Raw genomic sequence first — 23,806 nt, forward strand, 5'->3', positions numbered from 1 at the left:
AGTGCGGGCAGGAACTTCAAAACCTGAAACTTCCCCAGTGCTGTAACGCGTTTGGAATAAGCTGGGCCAGGATCTCCATAAGCATGGGGCAATAAGGAAAGTCCAACTGGGGCACTGTTGAAAGCTCTGCCATCATCCAAGTGTCTCCTTATGATCCAGGTCAGATGGGACAAGAATCAAACACCTACTGAAGTCAAAGCATGAATATGTGATTGACATTGCTTAAAATACAGAGAGTGGCTAAATTCAGGTTAAAATCAAACATAGTCCCCCCTGAACAATACGTGTCCGTCACTGCCAGTTAATTGTGCTGCTGTATAAAGCTGTCAGGAGCCCTTGGCTGAAAAGAAACATTCATCAGGATCCAAAGTGATGGACAAGAAGAGCAGCCTCACAAGTGGAAAATTAATGTTTCCTGTTTGGATAAATCCTCTCCACTTATCCCATTATTCTAAGAGGTTTGTCTGGTCAATCTTCATTTCATTTTGCTGGTAGGCCTTACACAGACTGCCGAGGTTCCCACTGCAGGAGTCCCTGGCGGAGCAAACAAAGTGCCATAAACACTATTATACTCCAGTGCTATGCTGGTAATGGCTTTTGGAGTTTGGATTCTTTGTGGATTATTCAAGGAAGGGAAGTGGGGAATGACCGGGGAAATTAAGTAGCATGGGAGCCACAGCTTCCTTTCAAATGACTTTGCCACACAGATTTCACTTTTGCAGTATATCAATACATATCCAGCATCCTTCCTTGACACTTAATTGGATATTGTATTTTTCTTCTGGGATCTCTGTGTATATATATGTCATTTCCTATTTCTCTAAAGCTAGAAGCTTTGAAATATCTTAAACGTAACCTGCTCATTCTTTCTGTAACAACTTTGATTTACATTAATGCTATTTTATAACTAGCTACCCTCTCTGCCCTGTACTCATAAACTAGAACTGTGTTCCCAAATTATGAAATGAGATTTCAGGACAATAAAGCTTGTAGTATTGCAGCCTTTCCCTGTCAATATATTATTCCTATAAAACCTCCTCCACCCCACAGATTAAAAGCCTTTCCTTTTAAGACTTGGAAATGTCTTTTTTTTCACTGGTCTTATTCTGACATGGTTTTCTATAATCAACATTCAGGAAACATAAGCCTGATGAGGTCTAATAGCCACATCTAATAGTAAAAAAATCACATATTACTACTGAAAGGGGAACGTTCTAATTGCTTTATATTTGACACTGTAACGAACACAAGTTTAGGCCCAAAAGTTAGATTTAATAACAGTAGAAGGAAATTTCAAGGAACCAAATATTTTGCACTAAAATGTGGTAAATGCTCACTTCAGGTTTTGTCGTATGGGACTTATTTCATTTTAATACGCAATTATTATCCCACAGCATTGTAAATAACTCTCAATCTCATAGTCAGTGAGATCTATGCGCATGGCTCAGTTTGGGTTGGACAGCATTTGTCAGTCAAATAAATTCCTAAGATGATGTATGTGTCAAACTAGCAAAGAGAAATGACTGCTGACAACCTCAAAATTGGAAAATATCCTTCTCCCCATTTAATATACGGAGCCCATAGCAATAAAATGTTAACTGCGGGGCCTAAAGTAGAGTCCTTAGGGCTTCAGCACTCCCTAAAGAATCTAAGATTCAACGAGATATTTCAAAATAGTAATATTTCACTTTCCTGGTAGGCGGCCACACGGTGCTGCGTGCGGAGGGTCAGGACAATGTGCTCCTTGTCCCTCCGTGCCTCCTCTCCAGCCCTTTGCAGGGACTGCTCTGTGGCACCCATCCTGGCCCTGCATCACACCCAGTACTTGAGCACTGACTGAATTTTACCAACATCTTAAAATTTATTCAGAAATCTTCTTTTGACCTCTGGGTTTTTCCAATAAGATGGGATCTTTAAGAAATAATATATTCCATGGGCACTTCAGCTGGGAGTGGGGAGCCTTGGCTTGCAGGCTTGGTGAACGTTCTGGCTGCTATTGCCATAATGGTTCCCCCCCCCCCCCCCCCCCCCCTTTTTTTTCCTTCCCTTCCCTTCCCTTCCCTTCCCTTCCCTTCCCTTCCCTTCCCTTCCCTTCCCTTCCCTTCCCTTCCCTTCCCTTCCCTTCCCTTCCCTTCCCTTCCCTTCCCTTCCCTTCCCTTCCCTTCCCTTCCCTTCCCTTCCCTTCCCTTCCCTTCCCTTCCCTTCCCTTCCCTTCCCTTCCCTTCCCTTCCCTTCCCTTCCCTTCCCTTCCCTTCCCTTTTTTTTTTCATGGTGGAGAAACATACAGCTTTAGTTTGCTAAGCGCATAGTAAGAGCTCTCCTTTTACCCAAGAAACAGAGTTGCCTGATTTTAAAGAAATTCTGGAAATGCAACCTCTAGGGCTGTTCAGTGTCATAACTGCTTAGAGTTTGCAATCAGGAAAGTACAAAAATTTACGTTGGCTGAAGATGTGTCGCACAATGTTCAAACACATTCAAATTTATGGCGTATCTGTGAGACTGTAGCTATTTCTCTGTTAAAGCCACCGTTGCTTCTTTGCTTCCCATCTGCACGCTCATTGTTCTCCTCAACCCCTGTGAAAAGAGACCCAGAAATGAGCAGCGTAGAAATGGGAAGGTCTTAACTCCCTGCTCTCAAGACCCTCCGGCCATTTTTGTTGGTAATATCTGTGATACTTTACTTACAAACTTGTTATCAGGAAAGTAATAATGGTATAGGCACAAACAATAAAACAACGAGTAAAAAGTTGCAGACCGTGAAGAAACAAAGGGGCTCAGCCCTGAGGAGGGTGGAGGTTTCATGCAATCCTTTGTACGCTTCTTTCCTCCCTCCTGTGGGATGTTAGCAAATCACAAGGGAAAAGGATGGTTTTCTTGTAGCCTGGCAGGTAACTTTCTGTTGCTACTCCTGACATCACTGGCATTTTCAATGAAATATTAACAGTCCTGCTTTTAATCGGAGTTTCAGCACAAGCTAAATTAAGTCATTGGAAGAGAGATATTGTCCCATTAAGAACAGTAAAACCTTAAGCTCCCTTCCCGAAGAGTAGCTGTGGGCAGTTAAAGTGACAATCAATTTAAACAGGCGACACTGCTTTATAAGTCTCTGAAGTGTGAAATCCCAGCATGCCTGATGTATTTCATTTTAATTTCCTTTTGGAAAACAGAGTTGTGGTTAGTGGGGAACCTCACACTCACACACACATGCATGCAAGAAAAGCTTTAGGAGTGCAGGAAAGAAGGAAATTATTTAACCCTTTCAAAAAGCTATACAATTTCTTCAGCTAAGTAAAGAAAAATAAGCATAGATATTTTCTCCTTTAGTTCCTGTGTAAAAATAAACAATAGTCTTGCATAGTTGATAACTACCTTAGGGCCCCTTGCTAATTTCTGCTACAAGTCCTGAAAACTTCATGAAAATTATTTTTTGCTAGTTTCCCTTCACTTTAAGGAATTTCTAAATCAGTAGCTTGTGCCCTCTACAGGGTGGTGGGGAGATAAGAATCGTGTAATTTCATCTGATTTCCCATTTCTGAGCTATTTCTCTGACATCAGACCACACAGGTACATGAAGACTCACTATCAGACGCAGCTTACTGCTGGTTTCAGGTCAAGTCTGATGTTTTCAGGATGGTAGGGCTCTCAAAATGGAGAGAGATGGAGAAAAGCCGAGATGACACAATATACGGAGCAGTGATGGAAGTGTCTACCTCAACAGGGTTCAAAAGAGAAAAACAGCGTCCTGCTTTAGCACTCTCCTGAGTTTATTTCAAAGAGATTGAGAAATCACAATGGGAACGGAAAACTTTCCGGGACCTTCCCTTATTTTAGTTGAAACCAATAGTTTAAGGAATTAATGAATACAATCAGGAGCTTGCCAAAAAAAAACATTCAAACACAATTGACTAGATGCAAGCACGTGTATTAAGTGTGACCCTGCCCAATAGAGACACCTGCACGATAGATAAATAAATAAATAAATAAAACAGCACTTCTGGTTGGAAGGTGATTGAACACATTTATCTTTGCTTGCTGTGCTCTAAATTTTTATTTTTAATAGAAAGACTGAAAGTTGGTCACTTACAAAGTGAAAGAAAAGTCGTGCACATAGTTGAGTCTCAGGAATACATTTTTTTTTAATGGAAACAGACATAAATAAAAAATCCCGATAGTTTTACTATCATATCTGTAGGGTCATGGTTCAACCACAGGCATGTGTTAAGCCATTAATTACTTCAATTTCATGGGAAAACAGATAGAGATGTGCTGACGACATAATCAAGGACTGTAACAACTGCCCTACAGTACTGTAAGTTGTACTACGTTTTGAGGAATCCTGCTGGTGTGTCTGTGAAGGACAGCTCTGTTTATTTGTAGTAAACTGCAGTGTAGAAAGAAACTAAACTTGTATTTATTTTGCATATGTATATTGCATTTGCCAGCATGAAAGGAAGGCTCTCTATTTTTCCAGACCAATCAAGGAGAAAATTTTAATGGTCTAAACATCTACCCCTTCCTGGTTGACAGCAGCTTTTGAAGCCCAGACCCAAAGTCAGCTCAGTAAGACAAGGTTCCTTCTTGTCTCATCATTTCATCAAGGTGCAGGAACAACACGGCTTGTCTATGCCCCAAGGATATTCAAAGCAAGGGGCTCCCACATGCTACATTTAATGCCGATGCCCATCACCAAGAGAACTGTGAAAGGCTTCTTTAGATTTCGCAAACTAAATGGGGTATATCAAGTTGAAGTGGTTTAGAAATGTTGCATTCAGTTTTTGAGTAGGTGGTGGAAAGTGAGGAACTTAAAGATTAAGGTTTGAAATGCAAAACTTATGAAGTCTTGCTTTTCAGGTATAAAAAACAAACAAAACCTACACGCTCAGAGAGCTCAGGCCTGGCTGCCTCCTACAGAAGTGAGCCACAGTGTAACCATCATCTGAGGATGCCTCTGTGTGCTATCCCCATGCAAAACCCCTATCTGCATCCTAAAGGGGGAGCTGCAGGAACCACTACTGCTCCAGACATGGACTGGTGATAAAAAATTTACCTTCACAAGAGCCAGAAAGAAGGATAATGGATAAAAGAACAGAAAACCCAGCTTAGTAATTTTTCAGCTACTCAAGAACAAACCAAAGTACCAGATAAAACCCAACTGTCCTTTAAAGCTTGGCTCGTTTGCTGTAAGCCATGCAGTTGCTCTCTAAAACATCACGTGCAAAAAACAGTACATGAAACATCATGTCTTTGTGGTGTGAGTAAGAATCAGGGGCAAGGGTTTATTGGGATTTCTAGGTTAGGCAGAAATGGATGTGTGATCTGCTCTCTAAACTGAAGTAAACAGGGAACGTCTTGAACAATTACGACATAGTGGTTTGGCTCTTCTGTTTTTGTAGTCCTTTACTGGGGCCACAGATCTGAACCCTTCTTGGTGGCAGGAGGAAAACATTCAGATTGGCGCATGGAGTTAAAAAGATACTGAGTTTAGGGGCAAAGCTCAGAGCTATCAATATGGGCTATCGATACAAGATCTGCAGTTCCAACTTGACAGCTCTCAAGTTTAAATATTATAAATGAATATTTCTGAATTTGTGATAGAAATCAAAATTTGGGAGCTACATTTACCCAACCTTTTTCTGCATCTCTAATCATTAAGAGGTTATTATATATATTAGAACAGCATTAACAGTACATTTAGGGTATCCTTGTGTGTGCTAGTACTAGTGTAATTCTTAGGAAGTTCAAACAAAGATTCCCCTTATTGGAAGGCTGCTTTTCCTGTGTTTATTATAGAAAACAGTTTATGTATCTGGCAAATTGTGTAATTAAAGTCAGGATATTAATTAGAATGCTAAACAATGCTACACACAAGACTTGGAGTACTATTTCTAGGGCAAACCAACAGAAGAGAGTGATCCCAGCTGGAACTTTGAGTGATCTTGATGGTGCAAGGCCAAAAGCATTTGGGTCTGAGCACCCAGGTGTGAACAATTGCACTACGAGGCAGACCCTGAATATAACCCTCCCCTGGGGGCTCTGCTGAGTTTGGCATCTTTGGGGAACTGCTTGTAGTAAAGTTTCTGCTTTGTGCTATAGTTGGGTTGAATATTTAGTATTTAGCCTAAGCAAGCTTGGAAGAAGCCGGTTTGTCTATGGGAGCTGTGCTACGGAGAGTTGCTCAGGTAAGTTATGAGCTAAATTCAGTATGAGTGTATTGGCTTATCTAGTTTTTCAGTGGTTTTGGTAGTGAGCATATTTTGTGTTAAAATACCTAATGTGATAAAGATAACATGACTATTTAGACTTCAGAATTTCTAAACCAAGACTGAGAAGGAAGAGTAAGCAGAAGATAACTTCTGAAGATATTATATAAAGAATTTTATATTCCTGGCTGTTTTGCTGGAATAAATTCTTTCTTAAATATTTTTTTTCTGTGAGGAAAACAAATTGAAACATTCCTTTATACTCTTTTCCTTTTGCAGATCTGTCTTTGAAATTACTTAGAAATGGTCTTTTTAGTGAAGCTTAATCTATTTTCTTATACGACAATGATGCTGCAGAAACAGCTTCTCCTGCTGTACTTTGTCACTTAAGCGTCTGTTTGCCAGACTACAGAACAGCACGGATATCAGAAAGTGGAAAATGATAAGGATTTAACAACTATTTTGGTGAGCTTGGCTCAGCCACTTCTTACTTTTTTTTTAAGCAATTTGTCTGTCTCTAATGCGCGTGAGGAGGCGTGTATCAGCACGGGGTTTTGCTGTGCTGAAATAGCACTGCTCTGATCAGCAGAGAAATGCTGCATCATGATAGCGAGGTCTGGGGGAGCATCCTGTCCCCTGGCAAATGGGTGTGTGCGTGTTGGGGAAGGGACGTGTTAAAGCTTCCTAAACCTAGATGAAGTGGGGACTAGAGTCGTGGGCAGGAAGTCAGGAGTCAGAGCCTAGTGAAGCCTATTAAGATGGAAAAAATGAAGTAATCCAGTACAGTAGGCTATTCAGGTCTGAAAACAGTGAAGTGGGAAAGGCGAAAAGGACATGGAGATTGAAATTCAGATGAAATTCAAGGGTCTCTGTGCAGCAGCTGTAGATCATGTCTGGCAAAGCAAGTGTTTATTTGGACAATAATAGCCTTGAAGCCTCCTGATAAAACCATCTCCTTGCACTTCAATCCATAATACTGCCAAAGGTTTCCTTAAGTATTCCCTTCTACTGGGATGTAAACCAATCCCTGCCCCAGTGTCGGGGCTCTCATTGTGTATGGAGAGCGGAAGGGGGGTATGAAAATGATTTCCCTTAAAGCAGGCAGGCAGAAAAAAAAAGGGAGGGAAAAAAAAAAAGGAGGAAGGGTCAGTCTTTTGTTACCTTTTTTTAATCCACATCTTTAATTATTTCCTTGGAAAAACAAACTAAGCAATGGATTCTGGACTTCTGAGGAAACAACAGAGGAAGTAGCCTGTTTTCTGAAGCCCCCTTGCCATGTGGTTGCTGCTGTGTGCCTTTTGTCTCCCTGGCTTCCTGAACATGGATGGAAAGCGTGCCCCTTTCATAATCCAGCTTCACTTCTCTGCTGCCCTCCCTCTCCCTTGCCTGTCTTTGTACAGTTGATAGGAGAAAGGAACCAGCTGCAAAAAAAGCCTTTTCATGTCTATCATGCTCCTTGACCCCCCTTCAACACCTTCTTATGCCTATTGGGATTTTCATGATTTCTAATGTTACGTTATGGCAAGCGCCTTCTGCTGAACTTGATGGGAGTTTGGCCTGAGAGTAACAGCTGGCTACACAATCTTAGTACAGTTTTTAAGGAGAAAAAAAATTCTGATCGGTTTTCTCCTCTGCTAAGAAATTCAACTCAGGTTTCCCAAAATAGGGGAACATAGAAACTGGTGTTGAGTTTAAGACATAAATGAATTAAAACAAGTCTGTCTTTGGACTCCAGGTTTAAGCTCAAATATGGAAATTCATAAAACATGTGGATGAATATTAAGAGCAAATTCCACACTGTACTTAACTGCCTTGTGAAGTACTAGGAACTCTTGGTTCCTTGAAGCAGATTTTAAAAAATACATATAAAAACACAGTTACAGAACTCTCAGCTCATGGGGAGGATAGGGGGGCAGATAAAAGAAATCAGAGTACTGGATGGCACAAAAATAATTGTTCTGTGATCTACCTTTAAGTTACAGTGCTGCTAGAAAAGACCAGATAATGCTGCTTCTTGGAGGAGTTGGAAAGAACAAAGAAAAGTATTCATTACTGTAAGGTTAAATATTTTCCTATGACTGCCAACTGTCCTTCAGGCTTTATTTGATTTTTTTAATCCTACAACAGGAATGTTGGTGGATTTTTTTTTGGGGGGGGGGGGGAGGGGGGGGAATGCTTCCTCTCAAAGCCTCTCAAAGATTTTATTTGGAAAGAAGCTTGTTTTGAATTAAACCCCCCGATTAAACCCTCTGACAACCTTGATGACATTTTATTAATTGATGAATATAATTTAAATCTAGAAGACAATACCTGATTCTGTAGTTTAACATTAAATTTCACTGTTGCATCCTACCAATAACAGTAATCTCCATCTATCTAGAACATCACTGCTAGAAAAGCATCTGCTCTTGATCTGAAGACAAAAGATGTAGAGAACTTGCTGATTCCTTAATAGTTCCCTTTGCTAAGCATGCTAATCCTTTGCTAGTAAATTTAGGCTTATTCAGCAACTTGTGCTTTCCTTTCCTCAAGGTATTTTTACTCTGGTATCAGGCTAGTTCAGCCCTCTTGGACAAACCTCAGCAGGTCCCTACAAGGCTTTTTCTCAGGGTCTTTTGATTTTTGCACCCCTTCCCTGCACCCTCTGCAGCTTTTTGCCTCACATCTGTTTTAAAATCTGGATACCAGAATGGGATCAATCTCCCCAACACTCACCAAGAATGTACATAATAAAAAAGATACAGGCCACATTGCAGGAAAGCCGTCAACACGCTGCAGTGACTAATATATAATATATCAACCTGAGCTGCAGAGATCTAAGCTTTATTTAGTATCTTTTATGAGCTGTTGCTACGGAAATGGACCTCCCGAAATAAAAGCTGTGGTCACTGATGGTCTGTGTTCAGAAAGCATTGGTGGAGCTGTTGTAAATATAAACTCAAATGCAAAAACTAAGGAAAAGAATGGCAAAAAATAGAAAGCCTTGGAGGTTATCATGAATCTTGCTGCTTTGCATTGATAAGCTGCTATGATTTTTCCTAAATAGGGAACTCAAAAGTTATCAAAGGTCTTTTAGGATAGGTAGTGGCATTCAGGTTTGGCTTGTACGAATATTTTGCGTTTTGGTTTTGGCTCCTCTGATGGGTGGGAAGTCTGTTAGCATTTTTCATGTGTCTATTATTCATGAGATCCGCCAGTGATTCGACCAAACTAAAGCTGGGCACTGCTGCGGGGTTACTGTTTAGTCTGTTGAGGTATAACTCAGTTCAGTCTTTCCTTTCCTTTCCACTGAAGCTGGCCATCGTGGCTGGCTAAGCTGGCGGAACGGTAAACGACAACTATTACAAATGATCGCTGGTGGTTCCTCGGACACCCAGAGAGCTGAGTGTATTGCATAGGGCAGGATGTTTCTGGCTGCTAGAAAATATTTCCATCACATGTCTTTGTAGGTAACTGACAAATATACTTAAAGAACCACTGCCCCATCCAACTAAACTGAGCAAAGACTGTTTAAAATACATTGCCTATTTCTCCTACCACAGTATTTCCCTTTCCATTTTTGTTACTGTCAAAAATACTTTCATCTAAAGGTAGGAGAATGTTCTTCTAATCATCTACTGCTTTATATCAAAGTAGAGACTGAATCTATGGTGAGTAAGAAGAGCAATTGTTCATCTTTCTTGGTGGTAGTCAAGTTGAGTTGGTCAGGCTCCTCCTGCAGACACCAGGTTTCTGACTGAGTGGCATGATACTTGGGGTACTTGCATATCCATCCGTACGACATTTCCAAAAAACAATTTTATTAGTCTAGAGTCTAGTGGCAATGAGAGATCTATTGCATAAAATCAATATGAGAAGACAAATGAAGATTCATCCATACTTGGCCTGAAAATTTCACTTCAGTGTTAAAGCCAAAATTAAAAAAAAGTCACTCCACTTCAGGAGCTGGCCCAAAAAAGGAAGAATCATAATAAAGTTAAGCACTTTTCTTAGCAATCCAAAATACACTGGAGACAAATAATCTGCAATTTTCACCTTCACATTGTTAGGGAATTGTGGGTTTGGCCTTTGCAAATGTTAGCAAAGCTGCTAGCATGTACATGAAATAATTCAGCAAAGAAATTGGCCCTGACCATCATCAGAGCAGTGAGAAAACAAACACAAGTGGATTAACATAATTGCTTAATCAACAGCATTCAATGAGGGGTCTGCAAGTGTGCTGAATTAATCATCTCATTGTGAGGTGCATTATAAGTAATGAACATAATGAGAACTTTGCACAGCTGGGAACTATTTTAATCCATTAAGAAGCAAAATAGGTCTTGAAAAACAAGGGTTTTTAATCTATAGCTAGTCTTGATGTTGAATTTTGGGGTTAATTTCAGAGAAGCTAAAGGGGGAAATCATCTTCTTGACCTTCTGCCTGTCCAAGAATGACAATTCCATTCATAGGAATATAATCTTCAGTGAACATTAATAGATTCTATATTTAATTGGTCATTGTAACATATTAGTAAAATCTGCATGCTTTCATTGGGAATGCTGCATGAAATATTCTGCATATGGAGCTGACAGGATATAGTCAGATCCTTTTGTTAGGCACCATGATGTTGCTGAAGGTGAGGAGCTGTGGGGAGGTTTGAATGCCATCTTTTCTTCCTTGTATGTCTATTTCAGTCAAATTAGAAGGTTGGTGGTCTTTGTCTTGATACTCCTGAACAATAGATGAATAAATTCCACCTTCCATCTGAAACATTCAAGTTTTGTATATTGTACTGTTTGTATGGTCTTTGATTTCCTGGGAAAGCATAGATGGGGACAGGGAAAGCCCAGGAAACAAAGTAATTGCAAATGCCTCAGGAGAAGAAGCCTTGAAAACAACATGAGTCCAATGCTCTTTGTTACACAGGTCTCCACATGGTGGTGTTGGTTTAGGTCCCACAGATATTCCTTTCACACCAGCTGTGACTGCTGCAATCCTGCTAATTTGACTCAGCCCAAGTGCAGGGAATTTATTGTACTGTTTTTTAAAGTCTGACGTCTTCAAAGGAAATATTTATCCACAGTCATCACTGACCTGTGATGACTCAATCAACTGCAGACTGGCAAGAAAAACCAACTTACTCCAAGGGATTTAGGAGACAAAGTGCTCCCTTCTGGCTATAACTAATACATCTATGTTCCAGTCCTCAAGGGTCACTGTTGGAGAACTATGCAAGCATCATCTCCCCCATTCCAGCTGGCTAATATTTCACTAGATTACTTAGGCAATAGCAAATATAGGTCATATTAAGCATGTGCAATATTCCCTCTCCATTTTTTCAAGCAGGACTTTCTCCTTTAAGAGCAAGAAAATGAAGACACAACATTGAAATGGGATAAAGCAAATATTCATCAGCATGTTACGTGGTTTTGGCAAACATAGCCAAGAGAAACTTCTTATCTGTAGACATCCTCCTCCAAATCCATGCTGTCTCCTCCATGTGGTGTGTTAAATACTACAAAAATTCTGAGCTGATCCTCACAAAACTGATAAGGAAAATGTATTTTTTTCCCCTTCCTGAAGTAGGTTGTTCAGAAAGGGACGCTGTCCAATTTGGAAGTGTTTGAGAAAAGTACTTAATGCATGAGATTTGAAAGAAAAGAATTGAGTCTTGATCACTACATTGATTTTCATTTGGCTATTGAAATCAGGAAGGAGGAAATATTTTTCTACTCAAACAGTTGGCAAACAAAAACCCAAAATAACCAGAAGACAAAATGTTTCTTGGCAATAAATACTAACTTAATAAAAGTCAAAATTTTAGGGAGTCTTTGTTCACTTATTGGCTATATATGTATGGAGAAGGAATATCTCAGAACATATTTATGGTTATGATTAGTTTTCATGAAAAAATTGGATAATCATCTAAAGAGGTAAGACTTTTAGTTTAGCCTTCCCTCAGGTTAAGACAGGTCATTTTGAATCTTTTTATTGTTGTTGACAACCCTGGGCTTTGTGACTGGGCTTTCTTGGATGTTCTTTCTAAAATGGAAAAATATTTTGGATTTCCATTCAGATTCTGAATGCTATTAGTGGGAAATGAGAGTACAGAGCAGTTTATCATGGTTGATAATCTCTGCTGGAGCCACTCCGTGAAGCTGATCAGCTTGGAAACTCTTGACAATGTAATGCTTCTACCCTTACTAGGTTAAAGGTTGGACTAGATGATCTTAGTGATCTTTTATTTTCCAACCTGAATGGTTCTATGATAATCTTACAAGTAGGCTTCTATTCCTTCAAACAAAATGAAGGAATAAAAATGGTAATTAAGTAGGCATTTGCTTTCGAGGATACTCATTCTTCTTTCAGTCAAGAATGTCAGCAGTGCTGGTATTGAAGAATCTTTCACTCCACCTGAAAATGCTCTGTGCACAACCCGTTCTTCCAATTACATTCCTGATATGTGGTATAAACATTTCTACCAAAATCATGTTGTACAGATGATACCAGTTTGCATGTACAGCTGTGTTACTGGGGTCAAGTTGCAGCATGCCAAAAATAGGGTGTCTGCATTATGCACAGAAGAGGATTTTTAAAATCTGAGCCTCTCTTAAAAAAAAAAAAAAAACTCTCCCAACTTTTGCAACCTCAGCACCTGTAACTTACATAACAAAAACTAGGTGTTAACTTTGGCATTTGAGCAGCACTTCCGGCTTTGCAGCCAACCTCAAAGTTTTAAAATTTATTTTAATTTTACATTAGTACAAAACCCAAACTTGTAAAATATTCTTACAAAACAGAATTGTGTCAAACCATATGTTTTGGGATGGAAAGACAGGTTTTACATGCTGTATTTTAGTTCTCTCTGACTTGGAAAGGGAAGGCCTGAATTTTTTTCCCCCATAAAGATTTTAATTAAACTAGGATGTCTTTCCTAAATATTTAGATCTGGCAAACCAGAATAGTTTGATAAGAAGACATTTAGTTAAACAGCATCTAGTAATTTCTAGGATTTTATTCTAAAAATCTTGGTAAAGTTAGCACATATAGTAGTAATGTGGAACTTACCACATGAAAAGTTATACTTGTGCATTTTTCATAAGTAGGTTTTCTGTACAGAAATATTTGAAGGATTGTATTAATGAGCATAGGCTTAAAACATCTTACATAACTAAATCTTAATGGTCTTTTATTTAAATGTGACAAGAAAAGAGGAAAAATGCCTGTAGAGCAGCTGTTACATTTTCTTCTGTGCAGCAAAGAACTGAAAGATTATTAGTTCTAATTTTTCTTCTATGTGGTATTCTTGCATTATACTCTTATAAAACTGAAAATTCTTGTCTTTGGAGAACAAACAACCAAAATCTCAGCAGAGACAATATACAGAAACCTTAGTTATTGTAAAGGTAATAGATATTTGACCTGGCTAAGGCCTGACTGTCGATAGCAGGAATCATAAATATTCAGTTTGAAAATAGGCTAATTGAGGTGCTTTGCTTGAAATGCAATGGTTCATTCTGTTCTATGGGGAAGAAATTGTCCTCAGATTTCTTGCTAGTGAGGTCTTTTCTACAAATGATGGGACTCCCGTGGCAATTAAATAGTATTCTGCATAAATCCTTCATGAAAAGAAAATCTCTGTCCAGCATGTTGATGTTATTCACACCAGTAGCTGAAGGATTCCCAAAATTTCAGCAGTTCATTTTCTTCAGGGAAGTCCTGGTATATGCAGGAGGAGTCCCTGCTATGTGCGACTCACCATTTAGCATTGTTACTCCAAAAATACTCCACTGGTGGGTTCTAGCACATCACCAAATAGATTTAAATAACTGTAGATCTCACAAGGAGAATGCTGTTTTTAAAAATAAAAAATAGAAAACTGAGATTTCATTTTCTGCCTCCCAACAGTGGCTAGAGGACACTAGGGAACTAAATGGCAAACCTGGCACTTAGTCCATCTTTTTCAATCTCAAAGGGCCTCAGAGTTGATATAGGAGTGATAGTCAGGTATCATTTCTGATGGTGAGCAAGGCCCAAAGCTAAGTTTGGATAGTTTCTTTCAACTGTTTCCCCTTTTTCTCTCTCTACAACTGCCTCCCTGGTTTCTGCTGCCACCAAGATGGTTGGGGCAATCTATGCCTGCAAACCAAGTCAGTCAGAAGAATATTTGGTCAGTTAGAAGGGAGATGATCTCTGTCATGGCATGCTTTGGTGATAAACCTGTGTACTCTGTGCTATATACGAATCTGACTGGTATGTGAATTGTGTAGCTTCTCTCATCACTGCCCTCTGAATATTTGTTACATGAAGGCTTCTGTATGTCTGCGATCTTGTAAATCTTTGTAATAAAAAGATTCCAAGGCCTTCTCTTACTCTCCTTCCCTCTCTGTTTCCCTCCCTCCTCCAAGCTTGCCCTGCTGGGCCTGCACAGTGCTTTATCTCAGTGCTGGGCCTGTGCCTGCTGAGGCCTCTCAGAAGGTGCTTCCTTTCTGGCCTATGTTCATGTTGGTGAAAAACAGGCCTCTCCAGAGTGTTTGAGCTGAAGGCGGATATGAAGTCAACAAGTATAATATGAAAATAAATAAAAATCCAGTTCAAACAAACCACTTGCCTCAGTAAATAGTTTCTGGCCCCCTTTCAGGACTGCCTAGAAAATCTTCTTAACTATCTTGTTTTCAAACAGCTTGAAGGCCTAATCCTTCAAAGCTTACCTTGTTTTGGAGCACTTAATTCAGCTCACATAGAAATTACTCAGATATTATTGTGTATTGATGATTCATGATGGCTTTGCTGGAAAATGAAAGCTAAGGAGTCTAATCAATAAAATAATTTAGTCTCTTTGAACTAGTTCCAGGTCAATTTTTCTTGGCAGTTTTTTCGCTTCCTGAATTATACTGACCAAAACCATGAATAATGATCTAAAATTACACAATATACAGAAACCATCTGTTAGATAGAAACTGGAAGGCTGATGTCATCAGGCTACTTCTAATCTGAAGCTCACATGTTGCCAGTGATGATGTCATGAGCTTGGCAACTCACTGGTAGAGTTGGTTAAGCATGAGTAGCAATGTAGTTTTCCCCAATTTCTACCAAAAGAATTCACTTGTGCTTGTTATATATAAAAGAAATGGAAGCACTGTGTGCTGGTATAACATCCTAACTGTCTGGTGGTAGTGTTAAAGAAATTATCATTTGTTTAGTGCTATTTTATCAACAGACCAGAGCCAAAGCAAAGTCTCTTGGACTTTCATCATGTTCTCTGTTAAGGATTTAATCCTGATCTATCAGGTCAATAATGAAATAGTTATCTGGTGTAAACCCATCTAGGTATGTTTCAGATAAGGCAGGTGCATGTGGAAGGAACATCAGTTCCACGTGGCATTCTGGATGTTCTGGTTCAATTCCAGTGAAAGCTCCATCAAGTCTTGTACACTGGATTAAGTCTGGTGACACCGAGAATAACAGCAAAATTCCATATAATCTAAATGGATAAATGTTCTGCGTTGAAATTTTTCCCCATCTCACTGATAATGTAAAATAAACTGAAACCAAAGCCTGGCTACCAGGGTTTTTTGACATTGCCAGTTGCTTCAGTGGAGGATTAAACCCTTCCATAGGGTGCAGAACTGTGGAGTAACGTGTCCGTATAGAAATTCAGCCTGATCTCTGCTGGTGATGGTATTGAAGACAGAAACATGAAGCTTACTGTTCCTTTCATATGTTAGCTATTATTGCCACATTGGCATCTGTTTAATATGATTGCTTTCACTGGTTGTTCTTCCTTATTGAATATCATAGATCATGTCTTCTACCACCGAACTGTGATCAGTTGAATGGCTGTGGATAGAGATTTTCTCTCACTTTGCTGCCATTGAACCTGAAACCAGTCTCTGTGACTTCTAGAAAAGAACATCAGCACTCAAATTTTTAGAAAAGCCCTTAGCTTGGTGCTTCAAGAATTTTCCCTAAGATAATCTTCAAATGGTCTGAGGTTGATTTAAACTTCATATAAAATTTCACGTAATTTGTGCTTGTTTATCAATATGTATAACTTAATTACTTTTATAAGTGCCTGAAAATATTTCTAGTTAGATGGAAATCTGTAAACAATCAAGTTTCTTATTTTAACATTATTTTCATTCTGCATTTAAAGCCTCGTAATATAGTAAAATTTTAGTTTTTCTTTCTAAATTCAAGTCTTATGCTCATCACATTTAAGGAGTTCAGTTGCTAAATTTGTAAGTTCTATTTTTAAACTAGAACCAGCTACTTCATGTGAGTACAAATTCACATTAGTTTATACACAATTATCCCACAAACTTGCTGGCTGTTACAGAAAAAAATATGAAAATACATTAAATGAGTCTAATATTGCTTTAAATGCAGTCACATTGAAATTTAAATGTCTCCATACACAGTTTTGTGCACAACAGCTGAAATGAGGCAGTTTTGAAAGCATAGTGCTTTGCTATGTCTGCCTACTCTGTCAAGGTTTTCTGTATTTGCAGCATTATAAAACTGACAGCAGGCTCTCTAATGATAAAAATATTTAATGTTTTTTCTGTGGCAAATATAAGGTCGATCTGCTTTATGTACAGACAGACTTTGTTCTCTGTGACTGTCACAGCAATGGGAGGTATTTCTGCTACATTTTCAAAGCAGCAAGTAATTTGTGAGCTGAGAACGTGTAGCAACTGATGGCATAATTCTGTGAGCCAAAACTGTAATGCAGGTATGTCCAAAAGGCAACGAGTTGCCTTTCTCTGTTACAGAGCAAGCCTCGTTATTTCTCATTTTAAGGGGCAAGGAAGAATTCAAAAGGTCAATCTTGAATCGGAAAGAAAAGTAGGGTTGTGCTTTCTTTCCTGAAGGAATCGTGGTTTGCAATTGCTTAGCAAGCTTTGTAGTAAATTCACAATTTTCTGTGCACTCTGCTAAAGCCCAGAAGCATCTAACCTAAGAACTCACCACTGAATCAAGGCTTTTGTTAAAGTCCTGCTGATTGAAATCTGTGCTCCCACTGCCCTGGCTTACTAGATCTCCATGGCAACCTCACAGTTGATGCCTGCCCAATATTTTCATTGGCAGTCCATCAAAGGATTTGAGAATGTGCAAAGTTTGGGGCAAGAGAGCCAATCCGTGTTGTCTCCAGACACCAGGTCCCGTGTTGCTTCGTTACAGGAAGTCACTGGCTTTTGCTGGTCTCAAGCTGTGTTTGAGACAACGGCTTGGCGAGCGAGGGGTTTCTCTGCCTCCTCGTACTGTTGTTTGCTATGTACCCTTCATAAAGAGATTTGATTTATCTTTAAAGCACTAAAAAGTACTTGGAAAAGAAGCCTCAGCTTTTCTTTCTAGAGCTCCTCAGCACTTGCAGTGCCTGATTTCCACCTGATTTCTATCAAAGCATCAGATCGGTGGAGATGAATGAACAGAAAAATGATAAGCACGGGGAACCTTGCTAATACATATATCCCTAGGGGGTTACGTTAGTAAGCCCTGTCAAATTCCTTTATAATTTAATGAAATTTTGACAAATGAAAGTGACTGTATGTTTACAAAACAATTTTGTCTGACATTCACACATTCACATGTTGCTTTGGCTTAGATGAGAGATATGCTGGAGGGATACTTGTATTGCAACACCCAAACTGTGTCAACAGTCTTGTGTTACAGCTGCAATACCGGATCAGATTTGAAAAGAACCTTAACTAGGAAGGAAGCCCGGATTTGTTTTAAAGTCTGGCAAATTTGAAAGACCCGCTTTAACAGCAGCAGAATAATAAATACCTTTCAAGCATATATTTAAGGGATGCTGTCGGGTTGATTAAGGCTCCAAACCTAGTTTTTAATCCTTTTTTTTACAATGTAAGATTATTTTAATGAAATGTTTAGATTTTCATTCTATGACAGTTTTTTCATAGGCAGTTAACATTATCTGTATGAATTTTGTTCAGTGAGGTTACTCAGGTGAAGTTGATATTTACGTATTTGGCCTTTTAGAGTTAAGTAGATTGTATTATCCTAGGAAATGTGTTACAAACCTAGTAATTCAGAATGTCAAATTGATGGATAAACTTCCAAATGCTCCAAGAGTCATAATGCTATGTCCCTGCTACTGATGCACAGTTTTGGTGTTAAAATGCTGTACAGATAGCCAGCTATCAATTAACTAAAACAAAACCCTACTTTGACTGCAGAGCACGCCCCTAACAAAGATCACTTAACTGTAATCCTCCTAATAGGGACAGCAGCAGATAGCATTAGTCTCTTTTTTTCTTTCCAAAGAACTTTCAATTGTCTTGCTTTCTACCACCCAGAAAAATGGGAGAAAATGCTCATCTTAATTTCCCTTTTTGGAGGAGGGGAGAGGAATATACATCTATAAATCTGTAGCCCATTCGGGACTTCAAATGCTTCACTTATCTGGTATTGTAAACTTGGAGCTGTAGAGTAATACTCACCAGACAAGTCATAAATCATGACTAAAGACAGGTGCAATAAATACCAGTGTCAAAAAGTTACAAAGTAAAATTATATTGTTTTGACAAGATGTCCAGATGCGTTGACAACAGAGCAAGTAAATGGTCTTTCTCTGAGAGTCTGTATTAGTGCAGAGGAGGCTGAGGAAGAAAAAAGAATCTAAAAAGACCCAAGAAAAATAACCCTGAAGCTTAAAGGCTTATCATGAAAACTATGTTACTACTGCAAAACACCTAGGAACACATTCATTTTCTGCACAACCCTTCATTTTCTTTCTCAAGCAAACTGTCTGAGTGCATCTCCTTCTGTGCATCTCCTTTGCTTTGCCTTTTTAGGTACACAAGCACTGACAATTTTTTTTTGTACTGCAGAATATCCACAGATATTTTGTTTAGCTAGCTGTTTCTATCATCTCAATAGCATTTGAGTAGCTTTAATATATTTATGTAACTGCTCCCCATCACAAGATGTGAGTTCTGTTGAATATAAAAAGCTGGGACAGAAAACGCATTTCAGTTTGCCCATCCTGTTCAAGAATTCAGACGTGCATCCAAGTATCTTTTTGAATGGAGTTGGAGTTGCTCTTGTATTTTAAATTAATATGGGGCTTTCATGACTATTTGAACTGGGGCCAGAAGGTTGAGCAAATTCCATGTTAAAATATTAAATAATTTGTCAAAAATTGAAGGTATTTTTTTAAAACTTGACCAATTGCCCCAACCACGAGACCACCTCAAATTCCTTGCTTTCATGGGATCCCGTTGATGCTTGTAATAGATATTCCAGGATCTTGGGTCTCTTTATTTTCAGGAACATGCATGTATTTAACAGAACTCTTTCATGATGTTTTCACCAGAGTATCCTTGCCAAATTCTAACAACAGTTTTGGAACCTGGTGATATGCCTGGATTTTACTATTAAATAGTGGGGAGAAGACTCCTGTTCCTAGAAAAATTTGAGCACTAAAAGTATTCCATATGGTATATTAATTTGTGGAAATTAAATGCAGAGATACCTCACCAAAAATTGCTAGATCTAGACCATGTAGCAATTAAGAGCAATTGTATGGTTTGGCTGTGCAGGGCTCAGTCCTCCTAAGAAGTTAGGTTGTATTAAACCAGGTGGGACTTTCCACCAGTGAAATGAAACTTTGCTTCATTCCCTGATCTAGCTAAGACATTTTCACAGTTTTCCAGATCTGATTTATGCATTTTTGCCTGAAATAAATTCCAATGGCAGAATCTTAATACTGAAAGCAAATCTTGGTGTTTCTGCTCAAGTGAGATTTTCAGTTTTTGAGCAACTTTGCCTGTGCAAGGATGATCCTTTGGACTCCAAAAACGTGGCTGTACTGTAGATGGTGGTAGGACTGCTGAGGCTTGGGCTGCCAGGCCAGACATCAGCACCCTGTAAAATCGAGCCAATATGTTTCTGTTGAAAGGAATGCGCTACCATAAATGAAGGCACTTGAAGGTCAAAGGTCACTGTGAGTAATTAGCCCAGGCCATTAAAGGAAGAATAAAAATAATGTTTTACAAGCTGATAGAAAAGAAAGTTTAAAATATTCCTTAGAGGAAAAACTAAAAATCCAGCACCATGTTTGATTGTGTCCATGCATGTGCACATGCACGTAAGAGTAATGCACACATTTTCTTTATGAAAGTATGTTTCTGGCCCAGTCTATGTATACATGTTCCATTAACACTGAGATTTTTGGGGAAAAAGTAAATTGTCCCATGCTATATATAATATTTTAAAAGCTACCTTTAAAATGGTCAAGTCTTTTTATCATCACATTATCTCCTTCCTCAATCTTAAAATCTGTTTGACATTGGAAAAATACACAAAGTTTGACAGCCAGGGTAAAGTGAAATCTGAATATATCCTCGGTATATGCTGGCCATTTCAAAGCAGCTCTCGGGAGAGCTGGAGGGATGCTGTGCTGTAAGAGTACGAACAATCCACAAAGGACAAGCAGCCTGTTGCCCACTAACCTGATGGATGAGTGACCCATTAAAGAGACTCTTGGGGCTATACAGTTGCCCATTTTACTTCAATGAAATCAAATATGCTTAAAGCTACGTAGGCTACAGTATAGTTGCTAAGTTGCACAAAATGTGAAGAGTCTTTTAGTGTAGCTTAAAGAAAAATCCAGATCATTAGTTGCAAGATGATACTTCAGTTCCATACCAGTTAGTAGTGCCTACAGGCTGTTGTTCAGTTGAATGTATGCACTGTGGTGCAGCATTTTGTATCCTTTGCTTTTTACTAATTAGGTGTGATTGTAATTAAGGTAATTTCAAGAGGTTCCCCATGTTGGGCTCCCATCCACCTGTGTACATGGTAGGCGGGGGTATCCAAAGTGGTTTTGTTCTGGAGGACTTCGAGCACTGCAGACAGCCCCACCTTCACTGCTGACATCTGCCAACCAAAATAAAAGCTTTAAAAAAAAAATAAAATTTGGTTCTCTGAGCCCTGTCACAAATGACTCTCACCAGTTGCACTAACAGCCTCAAAATAGTTATAACCAAAAAAAAAAGGCAAACAAGTTATCTATAGTCATTTTGGGAACCAACGTAAATCAATTTACTTCTCATCCACTTCCTCCTAATCCTATCCCAGATCAACTAATATCCACCACTTCCCTATCACTGGTGCTGGGCCTAGAGCTGGTTGCTGCATGACAGGGGTCAGGGATAACACCTCCTGTTAATCAGCTCTAAGATGGTTTCCAGCTCTTCCTGAGACCTTACTGCCGTAGAGGAGCCCTGTCAGCAGCAATTAGCATGAAGCTCTTTCAGAAGAAAAGAGACCTATTTAGTCCATTTGCCTCTCCGGTGTTTCCAGATCCTTCCTCAAAATGAAAAATGCTATTTGGTAATCTAAAAGGACATGTCACTGCTAAACTATATATTTTAGCCAAGGGTTTTATTACCCCTTGGGTATGTGGCACAGAGGTCTTGACGCAGTAGGTAACAGAAGATGGCATGCCAACATTCATATAAAGGTTGGGATGGAGGGGTATGAAAAGTGAATAAGTAGGCATACAGTTGGCTTTCCCTCATGTGTCATCTTTCTCTGCACGTCATGCTACTAAATGACTTTTGATGTGTTCAGAAGGAGCCCTAGATATCTAGAATTTTTTTTTGTTTTCAGCATGGTTTGGTAAATTCTGTCTTGGACTGTTTCTATTTCACATTTTTGATAGATTTTTCTTCACCAGGAATTCTGCCATATTGCTAGAAGTTTGGACCACTTTGAACACACGTCCTGTGCTGTTTTGTCTTGTTTTTGGTGTGCTTGTGGTACTTTGTCTGACTTTTTTCTTTCTTCTCCACCTTTACCTTTAGACCTCTTCATGACCTCGATGTCCACATTTCACCTTTATCATAACTCTGCTCCCTTTTCCCTGGTAATGCTCATAACTCCCTATTGACCCTGTGCATCTCTTAGACGCTGCATCCTCAACTTTGCAATTCCCCACAGGACACTTAGACATTTGCTTTTAATCTGGACTCTGAGTTTATACCAAATTCTGTAAACAAAATCAGGAGGACTTTCATAAAGGAAAGCACACGCATATCACAGGCATTTTTGCTGACACTTTTGACTCTGGGCTTGATCTTTGCCCAAGTTGCAAAATAAAAAGGGCAGAGGGCAGAGTTCAAAAGCGGCCATTTACCTCTTGGATTATTGAAAATAAAACACCAGCGGAAACCCTCCTGAGTAATTTGAGGAAACTTCTCTCCCCCTCCTCCCCCAGGAAGGATGTCATTATATTGTTTTCTAAGGTTAGGTCTGTTTATAGAAATAAACACTTGAGTGAAAACAGGCATGAAATGCTAGAAAGCCAGCAAAGAAATCTAGATAGCATGTGATCTGAACCAGCACACAGATACCAGCAACTGTGCCATGCGACTGCCTCAAGTTCAAGCACCTCCTCTCCTGGATGTTGTCCAGCGAAGTACATTTTCTCCCAGTTTATTGGGGATTTACCTGTACACTGATAGAGGCATTTGCATGTGTCTTTGGGGAAGCTTAATGTGACATGAAATTTAAAAAATAAGCTTATACATAGTAAAAATAAATTCAACAGTTTTGTTCCCATAAGGCCTTGAGTACAGCAGAAAATAATTTGATTGTCTTGCTGATATAGTCATTCAATGAAGATTTTAATAACCAAATATCAGTAATTGTGCTATCAGCTCCCATTTAAGGTATCTGAAGCTTGAGCTTTCAAATCTAGAAGCATCCCAAGACTGCTAGTTACTCTCAATAATATATGTTGTAAACATGAATTTAAGCCGCTGAACCCCCCTTCCATGATATGGGAATTTATTCCCCAAGTTTCTCCTCCAAATACTTGCATTTCTGTATGACTTAATCTGTGCTCCTTCCCAAGGACAGCAGTGTATGTTAGGTAGGATCACTGCCTAAAGGCAAGAAGCTGACTGGGAGTAGCTGGAAGTTCTTGGAATGTATTTCAGATGAATTTACCGTTCTTTAGCTGACACTTGAGCGTAGCATTTTCCCTTCATATCTCTGTATTTTTTCACTACCGTACTTATCACCCTCAGTTTTACTTCTCCCTGTTCTAGTTATTTCTACTTTCTCCTTACTGACCAATAAAGAGTTCATTTATTGCATTTTGTTAATTGACTTTCCACTAGGTGGCTGGGGAAGAGAGGAATTTTTTTTGCCTTTCTCCTACTTCCTTTCCACATATTTTTTTTTCTCATTTTGCATCTGTAAACTGCAGCCATCAGTTTGGATCTATGACATTGTCGTAGTGCTTCAATGTTCCCATGCTTGTTCATTTGGGTATTGGTCCTATTCTCTCTTCCTTTCTGAATCTGGAAGTAGAAATAGGTTGAATAATACGTAGACAATAAAACGGGGGAGGGAAAAAAAGGCACAAAACCCCTTGGCATTATATAAAAACTGAAGTGTTTAGGGGAGTCCATAAATCATTCTTCCTGCCACATCTGTTTTTATTTTGAAATTTATCAGCCTGCTTATTTGCAATGGGGATTTTTGGGGGGTTGGGGAGGAGGAGGGAAGGGTTGCAATATTAATCTCCCAATGTGACTTATAGAATATCAGAGAATAGGGGAAAGAAAGGCTTTTAGCTGGTTTCTGC

Source organism: Anser cygnoides, chromosome 19, assembly GCF_040182565.1.
Source record: "Anser cygnoides isolate HZ-2024a breed goose chromosome 19, Taihu_goose_T2T_genome, whole genome shotgun sequence".
NCBI lineage: Eukaryota > Metazoa > Chordata > Aves > Anseriformes > Anatidae > Anser > Anser cygnoides.